The sequence below is a fragment of the Vombatus ursinus genome, unplaced genomic scaffold, assembly GCF_900497805.2.
Source record: "Vombatus ursinus unplaced genomic scaffold, bare-nosed wombat genome assembly UNPS02014818.1, whole genome shotgun sequence".
Classification (NCBI taxonomy): domain Eukaryota; kingdom Metazoa; phylum Chordata; class Mammalia; order Diprotodontia; family Vombatidae; genus Vombatus; species Vombatus ursinus.
Window position 1 is genome coordinate 14704563 of NW_020954596.1, and position 15356 is coordinate 14719918.

The following is a 15356-nucleotide window of genomic DNA, read 5'->3' on the forward strand; positions in this document are numbered from 1 at the left end:
GACACACCCAGACTCAACCATTTCTTGCCAAACCAAGGCAAAAGTGAACTACAGGTCATAGAAATTAACAACCAGACTGCATTATTGAGAAAGGAACAGTAAAATAAACCCCAAATGAGGCCTGTGGTCTGAAGAGTAACTTAATCTCCCCTCACATGTCAAGTTATGGGACACAAGTAAATGGAGTACATCTCTTCCCTAAATGGGGTAATTCTTTCAAATATACCATTCATGATGTAGGAGATGTTCTCCATGGCTGATTTTAAACTGATGGGGTTAGAACATCCTATCCCAATGCAAACTTTCAAAGCAAAGAATGTAACATCAACAGAAACAATCCAACATAGTAGAAAGTATACAAAATGAGAGTCAAAAGATCCAGGTTGTAGCCCTGGTCATACCTCTAATCCACTGAGTGAGTTTAGGTAAGTCATTTCCCCTCCTGGGCCTCAGTTTACTAACCAGTCAAAGAAGATGCCTGTTCAGCTATCCTTGCCCTTATTCAATGGCACCAAGCTATTTCTAGCTGTTTGGAAAGGGAGGTAATGCAAATTAGGCCCTCACTGACTCAAAACCAGCTAATAACAGCAGGTCTCAAGAGAACCAGATTGAGGAGGCAGCTTTCTATTGTTAACAGGGCAAGACCTCCTTGATCCAAAACTGACTCATCCCTTAAACAAAGGAAGGAGGTGCCCTCACTAGTTCTCATCTCTGGCAGAGAGCTAAGAGGAAGCAACATAATACAATGAAAAAAAAAAAACACTGGATTGTAATCTGGGTTCAATTTTTACCTCTGAACAGTATTATCTACCTTTGTGAACTCAGGCAAGTCATTTAATTTCCGTGATTCCTTCATCTGAAAATGAAGATGATAAACTCAATGGCTTCTTAGATCTTTTCAAGTTTTAGGCTGATGATTTCTGCCAAGCCAAGGAGAGTTGAGGAGTCAACATCTACTAAGAAGGAACCTAACATATGACTTGAATAGATCAGAGATAGTATCTGAGGATCAACATAAAGGTGTTCTGAGGTGACTGCCTCTCCTCCCCTTTCTTCTCTTCTCTCTTCCTCTCTTCTCCTCTTTCTTCTCCTCCCTCTTCCTTTCCTCTTCTTTCTTCTCCTCTCTCTTCCTTTCCTCTTCTCTTTCTTCTCCTCTCTCTTCCTTTCCTCTTCTCTTTTTTCTCCTCTCTCTTCCTTTCCTCTCCTTCTCTTTCTTCTCCTCTCTCTTCCTTTCCTCTCCTTCTCTTTCTTCTCCCCTCTCTTCCTTTCCTCTCCTCTTTCTTCTCCTCTCTTCCTTTCTTCTCCTCTTTTTTCTCCTCTCTCTTCCTTCCCTCTCCACTTCCTTCTTTTCCTGGTAGTTGAAGAAGCAAGAGTAGTACTTTCATCTAACTTCTTATTCATTCTTTTCCTCTCTTTGCCTAGTTTGGATCAGGGAAGACTTCATGGCCTAATATCCCAGAGAGTCACCTGGGCCCAAAAAAGAGGATCTAATTCCATCCTACTTGCAAGCATGCTTATGATCTTGTAACTTGAGAGTTACTGCTAAGGATTATATTTGAAACTTATTTGTATGTTTGTAATGGAGCTAGATATTTCCCAAAAAATCTATTCACTTTCTCTCAAGCAAAACCTTTTATTCAATGAGATTCAGTTCTCCAATTGCCTTAAAAGGTCATGTGGTAAAGAGTACGCTGGCCTTATGTGTGCTGGAGAAACATGGGCAATAAGGTTTTTAAAATTAATTTTATTGATATATTTTATTTTTAGATCACTTTGATTCCCCAATATATACCCCATCCTTGCCATAGTTAGAAAACCAGTTCTCAGAAAAATAAAAAACAAAGACAGAAAAAAGCAGGTCATAAAAATTAATAAACACATCAACCAAATCTAACAGCATGTATAGTGTTCTACCTCCATGCCCACCACACCACCCCTAATCTTCTATAAAGAAGGGAGGGAGGTGGATTGTCATATCTCTTCTTTGAGGTCAAGTTTGGTCATTATAATTACAGAGTATTAGTTTTTATTTGTTGAAGGTGTTCATTTTATTTATACATTGGAGTTATCACACATATTTTCCTAGATCTGTTTATTTCACTTTTGTTTTAGTTCGTATGTTTTCTCATGCCTCTCTGTATCTTCCAGATTTGTCATTTCTTACAGTGCTGTAATATTTCATTACATTTATGTCCCAAGATTTGTTTACTTGTCCTCCAATCAATGAGCACTAATTCTGTTTCCAGTTCTTTGCTCCTCCAAATAAAAGGCTACCAGAAACACTTGGAGTATGTAAGTCTTTCCTTCTATCTTCTGCCTTTCTTCCTTCCTTTTTCTCTTTCTTTCCTTCCTCCTCCTCCTCTCTCTCTCTCTCTCTCTCTGTCCTTCTCTCTCTCTCTCTCTCCCTCTCTCTCTTTCTCTCTCTCTCTCTGTCCTTCTCTCTCTCTCTCTCTCTCTGTCCTTCTCTCTCTCTCTCTCTCTCTTTCTATTAGACGAATGGAGCAACAAGTTTTAAAGAGGGAAAGAATGCCTGTGACATTTGTGGTGGACAAATTCTAATTCTGCCCTTAAAGGGTCGTACTAAATGATCTGCTATACTAAGGTCTCTTCCAGCTCCAGATCTAAATATGTTCTATGTTTCAAGTGCCCTCCTAGTGATAATAGCTATGGGTCTATGCCTGACAAAAGAGGCTTAAGAATTTCACCTACAACTGGCAGCAGTCAAATCAAGTCAAGAACTAATAGGGTATGAATTGAACTCTTCTTTTTTCCTCTACTACCTGTGCTAAGCCCTTAAAAAAGAATATTATTTTATTTTGTTTTGAATTATTTTGTTTTATTATATATCTATAGAATATCTAATCTAATGGATAGATTAATAGAGTTCTCCCTGAAAATCCAGCTTCCATCTGCCATAGATTAGGTTCTAAGCCCCGGGGATCAGGTGTCTTCCATCCCATCGTCCTGAGGGCATGCATCAGAACCCCAGGAGAAAAAATCTTTTTAAAGGCTATGGAGGCACCTCAGGCTTCCCACCTTCCTTCTTCTTCTCTGTGTCAGCCTGGCCATTTACTAGTTGTGTGACCATGAAGTAAGTTACCTACTTCACCTTCCTTTGTCTCAGATCCCCCACCTGTAAAATGGGAGTAATAACTCACACCCTACCTACATTCCCTGCAGTCATGTTCTGAGAAATGGACTTTGTAAACTTTAAGATGCTCAAGAAATGGGAACTATTCTAGCTTTGGGGATTTTCCCAAGGACCCACTAAACAGGCTATGAGTCTGTTACTCATCTCTGAGGGAAGTATAAGCTTCTGAATCAGCCTCCTCTCAGTCCAATTTCACTTTCCCTTTGATTCTCAATCAAATTCTGTATTAGAACACCAAATCACCAGACACAGAATGACAACACATAGAACTTTAGACTATCAGAGAAATAGGAAACTGACCAGTCAACTTAGCTTAACTGGAGTCAGAGTTCAGTCTATCAATCCTAGCCAATCCACAAATATTTATAAAGCAGTATGTGCCAGGCGCTGTGCTAAGGTGCTGGGGGTACAGAGACAAAAATGAAACCATTCTTGGCCTCAAAAAGCTTACTTTCTTTTGGAGGAAAAACAACATATACATAAAGAAGTATACAGAAAATGGATGAAAAGAAATACAAAGTAATGTAGGGGTGGACAAGGGAGGAGGCAATAGCAGCTAGGGTACCAGGAAAAGCTTCGTGCAGGTGACCCTTACATTGAGTTTTGAAGGAGACAAGAGATTCTAAGAGGAAGAAGTATAGAGGGAGTACTTTCCAGGCATGGGGGGAGGAGAGAACTGGTCCAAAGGAATGGAAACAGGATGCAAGCAATGGAGTGTTATGAGGGAAGAACATCAAAAAGGCAAGTATGTCTGGACTGATGGGTTTGTGAAGAGGACTAACAAATAAATAATAAGGCTGAAAAGATAGGTTGGAGCTAGGCCGTGAAGAGCTTTAAATTCCAAACAGAGAAATTTATATTTGATCCTACAGGAAATAAGGAGCTGCTGGAGTTTATTGAGTAGAGGGAATGACATCATTAAGCCTGTGCTTTAGGACAACCACTTGGTTGTGTGGAGAATGGATTGGAAGGGGGAAAAACTTGAGGCAGAAAAGCCAATTAGGAAGTTATGGCAATAATCCAGAGGGGAGTAGGGTCTAGACTAATGGTCTAGGTTATGGTGTATGTGACAGTGATTATAAAAATAAAGAAAATGGGATTGAGGTGAGGTTTGCTATGGAGAATCCACAAGATTTAGTAATTGATTGAATAACTGGGGTGAAGAAAAGTGAGGAACTAAAGATGACTATGGTATTGGTAGGGACAGCTGGGTGGCGCAGTGGATAGAGCACCAGGCCTGGAGTCAGTAAGACTCATCTGCATGAGTTCAAATCTGGCCTCACACACATACTAGTTGCGTGACCCTGAGCAAGTCACTTAACCCTGTTTACCTCAGTTTCCTCGTCTGTAAAGTGAGCTGCAAAAGAAAATGGCAAATCACTCTAGTATCTCTGCCACGAAAGACTCAAATAAGGTCATGAAGAGTTGGAAATGGCTAGAAAATGATTTAAAACACAACAAAAATGATGTTACTGACCTAGCTGACTGGAGTGATGGTGATGCCCTGAAGTTGAGAAGAAGGAAGGATTTTAAGAGAAAGAGGAGCTCTGGCTTGGCCGTGTTGAGTTTCAGATATCCAAAGGACATTCAGTTCAAAATGTCCAATAGGTGGTTGGTAATGCAGTAGTGGAACTCAGGAGAAAGACTTGGGCTAGATATATAGATATAGGAGTTGTCTGTAGAGAGATGATAAATTCATAAGAATCGATGATATCAAATGAGAAGGTAGAGAGAAGAGAATATGTGCCAGGATGGAGACTTTGGGGAGTGACACGAATGATGACTTGGCAAAGGAAACTGAAAAGGAGGTACAAGACAAGTAGGAGTAGGGGAAGAACTAAGAGAGAGAAGTGCCATGAAAAACCAGGATGGAGAGAGTATTCAGGAAAAAAGCTTGGTCAACAGAGAGGTCAAGAAGTTTAAGGATTAAAAAAAAATCATTGGATCTGGTAATTATGAAAAAAAATGGTAATTTTGAAAAAATCAGTTTCATGGAGTTTTAGCCCTTCTCTAGAAGGGACCAAGTGCCATGATAGGCACAGTGGCCTGTGCCCCAGCCAGTTCCAAGGCACAAAGAACCTAGAATGCTCCTAGAGCCAGTGACCCTGATTGTGATATCACAGCCATCCCTTTGGTGATGGGATTTACCATGGGAAAGAAGGCTGAGCCTCAGCATAACTTACAAGATGGGTTACTGGTAGCATCTCATGAAAGAATGGGATAGCTGGCCAGGGGTTGGGCCCTTGTGAACAAAGACCTTGCCCCCCAAACCATCTTCCAGGGCCTGGTCTCAGCCATAAAGTCATGGGCTATGATAGAGCCCGTTTCCTGGGGGATGTGGATGAAGACCTCATCTGCCCCATCTGCCATGGTGTTCTTGAGGAGCCTGTGCAAGCTCCTAACTGTGAGCATGCCTTCTGCAACACCTGCATCACCCAGGGGTCCTCTTGGCAGCAGACATGCCCTGTGGATGGAAGCGTGGTGACGGTCCCTCACCTGTGCCCCATTCCCCGAATTATGCGGAACATGCTGTCCAAACTTCAGATCACCTGTAACAATGCCAAAGCTGGTTGCAGTGCCATCCTGAGGCTTGACAATCTCATGCTTCATCTCATCAGCTGTGAGCATAACCCCAAGTGTCCTGTGGCCTGCAAGCACGGCTGTGGCCTAGAGACGTCCCATGAGGAACTGCCCAACCACAACTGCATCAAGCACCTACACTCCATGGTCCGACAGCAAGAGACCCATATCACTGAGCTGGAGAAGACGTCAGCTGAGCAGAAATACCAGCTAGAAGAACAGAAACGAGACATTCAGTGGCTGAAGACCTATGCCCATGCTCTCCACGATGGCAACCCCAACTTTCAGAAACTGGAAGATACTACAGAGTACAATGAGATCGTAGAGTGGGTGAAGACCTTGCAGCCAGAAAGGATGACAAGCTGGGAGGGTGGGATCTCCACCCCAGATACTGTGCACCAACTGATGATTAGGACTTCAAGAGAAAGTGACTGTCCAGTACCATTGCCAATAAGCTGAATAAAAATACCCCCCAAGAGCAACTGGCCCCTGGCCCTGGACACACTAGAGACACATCAGATGAAGCAGTGCTGCTTTGCAAGTTGCAAGGCCAGCATGTCACTGGCAAGATTGCTGCGGTGGTGAATGCTTGGAAGAAGGAACACATAGATGATGACCACAGGCCAGAGCCAGAGTTTGGCACGATGTATGCCCCCTGGTGTACAGGAAATGAAGAGAACCACAGCGAGACCATCAAGTAAGAATGATTCCTGAAAACCCTAAGACACCACTGGTCATGCCTCTCCCATCCCACCTCCTATTGCCTATAATTAAGCCCCTTTTGTCCTACTCTCCTAGCTCAAGGCCATTAATCTATTCCGCCTTCACTTCTCTAGTCCCTAATCATCAAGATGGAGATAGGGGTATGGATATCATTTATTCCTCTTTCCTTCCTCTTTCACTCTCAATTTCTGTAAAACCTGATTGGAAAAGTTCCTACCCTCTCATCTTCCCCAGGGTCTCTAGGTGTAATATTTTTTCTGAAATCAAAGAGAGTCTATTGCCTTTAGACAAGTGGAAGGAGGTATATTTCTTCTCTTAAGGCGTTTGGTTAGAAGATAAAAACCAGAAATTTGGAACAAGCCACCCTCCTGGTACTCAGTAATAGGGTAAAACCAAAAAGGAAGGGATAAAGCCAGAGGTAAATCCCAAAGCAGAGTGAATGTGAGCCAAACAGTAACTGACTGGCACAATGCCTGATGGAGAGTGGAAAGAGGGGAATACCCCTGACTACTGTGCCATGCAGGAATGCTGTTGTCTCCATCCTAAAGTGGTAGATTCTAACACAATGTGAGAACAGAAATTTGCCAGCTGAGCCTATTTTTCCTCCTACCTTGTTCATAAATATGAATAGCTCTGTTTGAAGTTTGGTGGATGAGAACGGGTTGGCATAACCAGTTAAAAGCCACTCCCCATAGCCTCCTGCTGTTTGTAGCTGTGATGGTAGACGCTCCACACATCCTCACCTGCTCTGTGATTGTCCTTCAATAGTTTTGTCATTTGCTTTGGTCTTTTATTCTCTTCGCATTTCTCCCCACTTGGTGAGTTCTCTATATTTAAGTAGAGTGAACCAACCATTTCCACCACGGTTTTCAATACAGTCCTGTGTTGGGAATTTAATTTATTTACAATTTCCTCCTTTAAAAAGAGATAATAAAAAATTCAAAAGCAATCCCACCAAAAAAAAAACTAATAAGAATTTTTTAAAACTATTCTATTTTATAGAATGTTAGAATTGGAAAGAAAATGGAACAAAGAATCTTAGTGTTGGAAGGGACCTTAGAACATAAAATGTTATCACTAAAAGGAGATTAAGCTAGAAGTATGACTCTGGATAGTACCAGGAAAAAGGATCACCGTTGTTGGATGGGTCTGAGCTGGGCTGCACTGAGGTACTAAAGCTTGAATTTCCAAGAACGTCAGTCTAGCTAGGATATGAACCACAAAACTAAAGTGGGAACCGAGATCTACACAGATGACTAGGTTAGGATATTAGCCAGATAAATGGGCCTCAAGGATGAATCATCATTGCTAGGACAACATAGACAATCATTAATTAGCTGTGTGCCTTTATATATCTCCAGACTTTAGTTTCTTCATCTGTAGAATGACTTTCTATGATTCCTTTTCCTCGTAGTAAGTCCTCAAGGTCTGAGCACACTTATAAGGCAAATTAACCTTTTCCTCCTTATGAGTTTGAGAGAAATAAAGTACTATGAGGAGTGGGGTCAAAGCTACTTTTAGCTGAAAGATAGGAAGATTTGACAGATTAATATAGCCCTTGGCATGAAGAGCAAGTGTCAGCTTTGGACACCGAAGTTCATAGAGAATTATGAAAATGAAAATGTTCAAATGGAGGATCATATGAAATCAGGATTTGATTTAATCAATCAATAAGTATTTAATTGATTAAAAAACATGTTAATCAATAACAGTTAAAAATTAGTAGAAATGATACCTTAGCATTTGTTTCTTTCAAAGTTTACTGTAGAGGTCAGTTTGGTGACACATAACACTAACTAGCTGTGTGACTCTGGCAAGTCATTTAATCCCAATTGCGTCACCAAAAATTAAAAATTTTTAAAAGTTTTTTCAAAAGTTTACTGTAGGGGTGGCTAGGTGGCACAGCGGACAGAGCACAGACCCAAGAGTCAGGAGGACCTGAATTCAAATCCTGTCTCAGACCAGACACTTGACACTTACTCGCTGTCTGACCCTGTGCAAGTCACTTAACTCCATGTGCCTTGCCAAAAAATAAAAAAAAATGTACTGTAAAGATACTATCTGCTTTGTTTACTAAAGGATATAATTGTCTTGACAAGGAAATATTTGCTTCATATTCTTCTTTTAAAGGAAATACATGGCAAAACCCAGTGTGTCTGAGTGGAGAATCATCATAGGAACCCCAGTCAAACATCTACCTCTCGTAACATTCTTGGCCCTCCAGGACCTAGCACACCACCACCATCACCACCACCATCACTGCAGGGTGGCAGCAGGCCTTGTGTTTTCTGAGAGGTTAACGAAACCCTTTTGGAAGTTGAAACTGTAAAAATAAAGCGATGAACTGACAAAAAAATGTCCCAAGTACAGAGATCATGACACTCCTTTTAGGACACCTTTTCAAACGCTGTGATTTTTCATTCTTTTCCTCTCATCAGCATATTCATCATATTGTCTTTGCAGGTCTTATATCAAACTTGAATCTGAGATCCCAGAGAATCACAAAGCTAGTAACTTTCTTCATTTTCCCCCCATGAGTCTAGTTGTCCCCTGTTTTTAATTAACAGAAGGGGAAATTTGTTATCTTGTTTTTCCTTCTCATTATAGCACTGATTCAGTTTCTTTCATCTACTCATCCTTTAATCCCCTCAATTTTACCAATAAGAAAAGTAGAATTTGAAGGAAAAGTATTTGATTACAACTTATTTAGGTTTGACAAGATTCAAAAAATGTTTTGCATACCTACCGCATAGGCCCTATACTAGGCATGCGAAGGAATGGAATACAAACATGGATAACACAGGAGTCCTGCCCTCATGGAGCTTATAATCAAGGAGGAAAGACAAGTCAACAAATAGAATACATGGTGTCAGAGCTGGAAGAGGACTTAGAAAGTCTCCCTCAATTTACATATGAGGAAAATGAGCCTCAGAGAAGGAGGCAACTTGCCTGATGTCACACAACTGGTTAGCGTTAGACACAAAATCTAAAACCCAGGTCTGATTCCTATTTCCATGCCTCTACAAACCCACCATTAGACACAGCCATAATATAAAGGTAAGCACATTAAGAAAGGCACACAAAGAACACTGAGAATTTACATAATGATTTAATGTTAAGGCTGAAAATAGAATAAAGGACTTAGGTCTTTTAAAGTATATAGTGAAACCACATTAATCAACTCTAGTTTATTCAAAATAGGGCATGATTCAAAACAATTCAAAAACCAACTGGTTTCATTTAGAGTTCACTTTTTCCAGTTCTTGGCTCTCAAATTAACCCAGGTTTAACTAGCTGAGGGAAAGGTGGCATCATGGAAAGAATTCTGAACTCGGTGAAAAAAAAAAAACCGTATTAAACCCTGGCTCTGCCACTTACGAGTCTCATGACCATGGGAAAGCCACTTAAAAACCTCTCTTTGCCTCAATTTTCTCATTTGTAAAAGACAAGGAGGGACATGAGGAGAAGGGAAAGGTAATAATACTTACATTACCTGCCTCACAGGGCTATGGTAGGTAATGTACTTTCTAAGGTTCATACATACTTTAGATTCTGGTGACAGAACAGGAAATTAGATCATGGGTTTAGAGCGGGAAACGACCTAAGAGCTTATCTAGTTCAACCCCCTTAAAATACAGATGAGAAAACTTACACAAGGTCACCCAGCTGGTAGGCGGCAGAGCTGGGCTTTGAGTCTGACTTCATATCTTGATCTCTTTGTAAGGCAGCTTTTTTTTTGTTTGTTTGTTTTGTTTTTTGGGTTTTTTTAGGCAATTGGGGTTAAGTGACTTGCCCTGGGTCACACAGTTAGTAAGTGTCAACTGTTTGATCGAAGGCCACATTTGAACTCAGGTCTTCCTAACTTCAGGGCTAGTGTTCTATCCACTGTGCCACCTAGCTGCCTCCATAAGGCAGCTTTTTAATATCTCAGTGGACATAACACTGGGCATGGAATCAAGATCTGTGTTCAAATCTAACGTTAGACAACTAGTAGCTGTGTGACCCCACTGGGCAACTCACTTAACTGCTGTGTGCCTCAGTTTCTTCAGCTGTAAAATGAAAATAATAACAGCGCCTACCTGCCAAAGCAGTTGTGTGGCTCAAATGATATATTTGGAAAGTTCTTAGCACAGTGCCAGGCTGAGTTGTTGCTGTTGTGGTTCCATTGTGTCAGTCGCGTCTGACTCTATGTGCCCCCATTTGGGGTTTTCTTGGCAAAGACACTGGAATGGTTTGCCATTTCTTTCTCCAGCTTATTTTACAGATGAAGAAACTGAGGCAAATAGGGTCAAGAGATTTGCCCAGGGTCACACAGTGTCTGAGGCCAGATTTGAACTAAGGTCTTCCTGACTTCAGGCCTGGCACTCTATCCACTGCACCACCTAGCTACCCTGGCACATAATAATCAATAAATGCTTGCTCCCATCCCCTTCTTTCCTCTGCACCGGGTTTATTAGCTATGAAGTGCTACATCAATGTTTTTATTATTATATCCCTTTGTGAGAGAAACATTATAATCTTCCAATCTTCTGTTAAAAACTGCTAAACAGTAAAGCCCTGATTCATAGACATATCTTGCCTTTCACACTGGAGAGGCCATCAAATGTAGTAGAAATTGTCATGATTTGGTGTCGAAGAAAATGGGTTTAAATCTTGGTTCTTCTGCTTATGATCTCTGTGATCTTATACAAATCACTTCCCATTTCTAGGCCTTTTGTAAAGTGAGGGGTTCATAGAATCTAGATTTAGGGCTAGAAAGAGACTACTGTGTCCTACTCCCTCATTTTATAGATGAGAAAACTCAGGCTCAGAAAAGAGTGATTTGGCCAGGGTCACACAGCTAAGTGTCTATGGCAATATTTGAACTCAGATTTTCCTGGCTACCACTATACTATCTCTAAGTATCCATCCAACTCTTAACATTTTATGATCGGTACTTTACTGATAGAACATTTAAGCATCCTGGAATGGAATTAAATAGTCAGAGTTGAAAGGATTCAATCAATATCACATCACTAAAGAAGGAAGAATAGAGAACTGTACAATGATCAGTCAGTAGATAAATATTTATTAAGCACCTACTTTACACCAGACACTGTGCTAGATGCGGAGGATGCAAAGAAAAGTAAAAGACAGTCCCTAATCTCAAGGAGCTCACAGTCTAACATGCAAACAACTATGTACAAACAAGATAAAGATCAATCAATCGACTGACTGATGGATAGAGATATATATTATCATATATTATATATTATACCTGTGTGTGTGTGTGTGTGTGTGTGTGTGTGCGTATAAAAGATTAAGTGGAAATAATCAACAGAAGAAAGGTACTAGAATTAAGGGGGTCAGGAAAGGCTTCCTGTAAAAGATGGCTCTGCCAAGAACGTGCACCTATTCCCTGGAACCATCAAAAGCCAGCCTGTGGCTGATTACAGTGGGAAGGGGAGGAAAGGAAGAAGTGAAGAATGGAGTGGGCAAGGAAACCACTTTCACAACGAACAGGACCAGTGCAGAAAGAAATCTGTTTCGAGCAAAGCTGACGTTCCTCCTTCTTCTTTTCCACCTCCTTCTCCTTTTTTACCTCTGCCCTCTTCTCATCCTCCTCTTTCTACTCTTACTCTTCCTCCTCTTCCTTTTCTTCCTTCTCCTCCTTTTACCTTTTCTACCTTTTTCTCCTCTTCTATCTTTTCTTCTTCCTCCTCCTCCTTTTCCACCTTCTTCTCTTCTTCCATCTGTTCCTTCTTCTCCTTCTTCTTTTCCACTTCTTCCTCTTCTTCCACCTTTTCTTAGTTTCCCTTTTTAGAGATCAGCGCCTTTGATTTAGAAGAAATGAACCTTAGATCACGGCATAAGGTCATCCCTTAGGACTGCATTAATATTCTGCCTTGGTTGTAAAGCTGAGTCAACCAGTGTGTTTACCAAAGAGACTGAGGGCAGACTCTGGACATGGACAGAAATAAAGATGTTGGAGATGAGGTTATTGTGCAAAAATCCTTGGCACCAAAGAGGAATGCTGAATTACTAGGGAGCTGGTGGGGAGAGGCAGAATCTAATTGCATTGCAACTGATCCCCAAACGAGACTGGGAATGTGGTATAGCAAGAGGCAAGCTGGCTGGGAGACAGAAGAACTAGGGTCCAGTTCAGTCTATACCATGAGGTCTAAGCCATGAGGCAGTGTGGTGCATTGAATAGGGTAGTAGATTTGGTATCAGAAGACCTCTGACTTTTACTAACTTTGTGACCCTGAATGAGTCATTTAACTTCAATGAACGACATTCTCCTCAAATGAAAGTGCTTTACAAACCTTAAAGAGCTATATAAATGTCAGCTCTTGTTATAAATTTGATTATTTAGGCATATGACCTTGGGAAAGTCACTTCCTCACTCTAGCCTTGTTCCATCATCTGTAAAATAAGTGGCCTATCTTACATAATAATAACTCATGTTTCTATAAAAGTCTCAGATATAGAAAGCGTTTTCCTCATAACAATCCTTTGAGGTAAGGAGGAGGACCATTGGATCCTGTTTTACTGATGGAGAAACTGAGGGTCAGAGAGAGAAAAAGGCATTTTCCATGGTCACAAACTGGGTAAGGAATTCAAACCCAGCATCCTGACTCCATGTCTGGGGCCTTTTTTCCACTATGTACAGCACTGCCTAAGGATCTTTCTAACAATCCAGGACTCTGATTTACTATGATTCCACTACTCTGAGTGTGAGATTCCTTATCTGTGAATTGGGAATAATAATATATGCAAAATTAAATTCACAGAATTGTTGTGAGGAATCTTCTGATTTTGATTAGGCTTGGGTCCCAGTTCCACCTCAACCACTTCCAAACTATGTGAATATCCTCTCTGTCTTAGTTTCTTCATTTGTAAAGTGAGGCAGCTAGGTGGTTCAGTGGATAGAGCGCTGTACCTGGAGTCAGAAGACAGGAGTTCAAAGATAGCCTCAGATTCTTACTAGCCACATAGATAAGTCACATACCCCTAACCCTAAAGCTGTTTTTTTTTCCAGCTCTGGAATATCTGTTAAATTAGGATAATAATAACACCTATCTATACGTAGCATTTGGGGCAGCTAGGTGGCACAGTAAGTACCAGTCCTAGATTCAGGAAGACCTGAGTTCAAATCCAGCCTCAGACACTTACTAGCTGTGTAACCCTGAGCAAATCACTTAACTCTGTTTGCCTCAGTTTCCTCTTCTGTAAAATGAACTACAGAAAGAAATGGCAAACCAGTCCAGTGTCTTTGCCAAGAAAACCCCAAATGGGGTCACGGAGAGTCAGACATGACTGAAACAATAGAACAACAACAATAACAACAAAATAAATAGCATTTATAAAGCACCTACCTCCCAGGGTTGTTACGAGAATAAAATGAGGTAGTATTTTTAAAGTGTTTTGCGAACTCTAAGATGCCATATCAATGCTAGCACCACTACCACCACAACTACTACTAATACTATTCATGGAGGAGGTTTTCATATTAGGAATCCTAAATACCAAAAAAATAAAGGTCCAGGCTATTCTCACCTCCTGCATACATCCCCACCACCACCAAAAAAAAAAGTGAGATAACAGTATCTGCTTATCTCATCTTACTGCAGAATAGAAAAGGAAAATCATAGAGAGTTCGAGGTATAGTAGAAAGAGTACTGGATTCATAGCCAGAGGACTTGATTTTCCACTCTTGAATCTGTCCCTTAATACCTGTGTGACCTTGAAAAAATTACTTCCCCTCTATGAGCCTCAGTTTCCTCATTTGTAAAATGAGGGGGTTGGACTAACTAGCCCATTAAGTTCCCTTCTAACTATAAATTGGAATGCTAGGAAATAATCACAAGCGTCTCTTGAAGCTGTAATAAGATGAAAAATAATATCAGATGAGAGTGCATACGTGAAACGTAAGGCACTGAGGTCTGGGAGTATGGCATGGGAGCCCTCGGCAGCAGCTGCTTCTCATTACGGCTCGTGATTATTTCATCCCAAAGGATGCAGGGACCTGCTGAGATGGAGGCGTGAGAAGGGACAAATGAGGAGACAATTACACTCCGACAGCTGCACTGAGCATCAGTCCTGTTACAGGGACTCAGGCAACTGGCTGACCAGACACAAGACTGTGTGTCGCCAGGGCCTCTAGCAACAGACATTACCCTTTGGATAGTCTTGGAAATCCTCTAGTTTTCTGTGGATAGGTGGGGACAAGGAAGGAAGGAAGGAAAGGGGAGAGGAAGGGAGGGAGGGAGGGAGGGAGGAGGGAAGGAAGGAAGGAAGGAAGGAAGGAAGGAAGGAAGGAAGGAAGGAAGGAAGGAAGGAAGGAAGGAAGGAAGGAAGGAAGGAAGGAAGGAAGGAAGGGAGGGAGGGAGGGAGGAAGAAGGAGGGAAAGGAAGGAAGAGAGGGAGAAAGATGATTATCCCTATGGTTATCCCCACTTTACTTAGGAAACTAAGACAGACAGAGGTTAAGTTACTTGTCCAGAGTCCCACCGCTAGTGTCTGAAGTCAAATCTGAACTCAGATCTTTGTAACTCCAGGCCCAGCACTCTCTCCACTTCAACATCTAGCAGCCCTTAGATGAAGGGGGGAAAGGGGGATAAAAGGAAGGAAAGTGGAATGAGAGGGGCAACTATCAGCGAAAAAGAAACTGGAATGTGGAGTCAAAAGACAAGGGTCTGAAAGCTCAATCTACCACTGAAGTGTGTGATCCTGGGAAGGTCACCTTAACAAGAATATCTCCATTTCTATGTATCTTCACAGTTTACAAAGCAAACCCCTTCAAGTAGACTGGTGGAATATTGTCATCCCCACCTAGCAGGTGGAAACTACAGATCAGAGAGAGGCAGTGACTTGCTCATGGTCTCAAATCCCAATCTTGGTCGTCCAAGACCAGTGCTCCT

At 41.4% G+C, this 15356-nt stretch overlaps 1 pseudogene; it reads left to right on the top strand.

Moving 5' to 3' along the window:
- The first annotated feature begins 5455 nt into the window (after nt 1-5455).
- On the top strand, nt 5456-6432 carry LOC114023587 (annotated as a pseudogene).
- The last annotated feature ends 8924 nt before the right edge of the window (nt 6433-15356 follow it).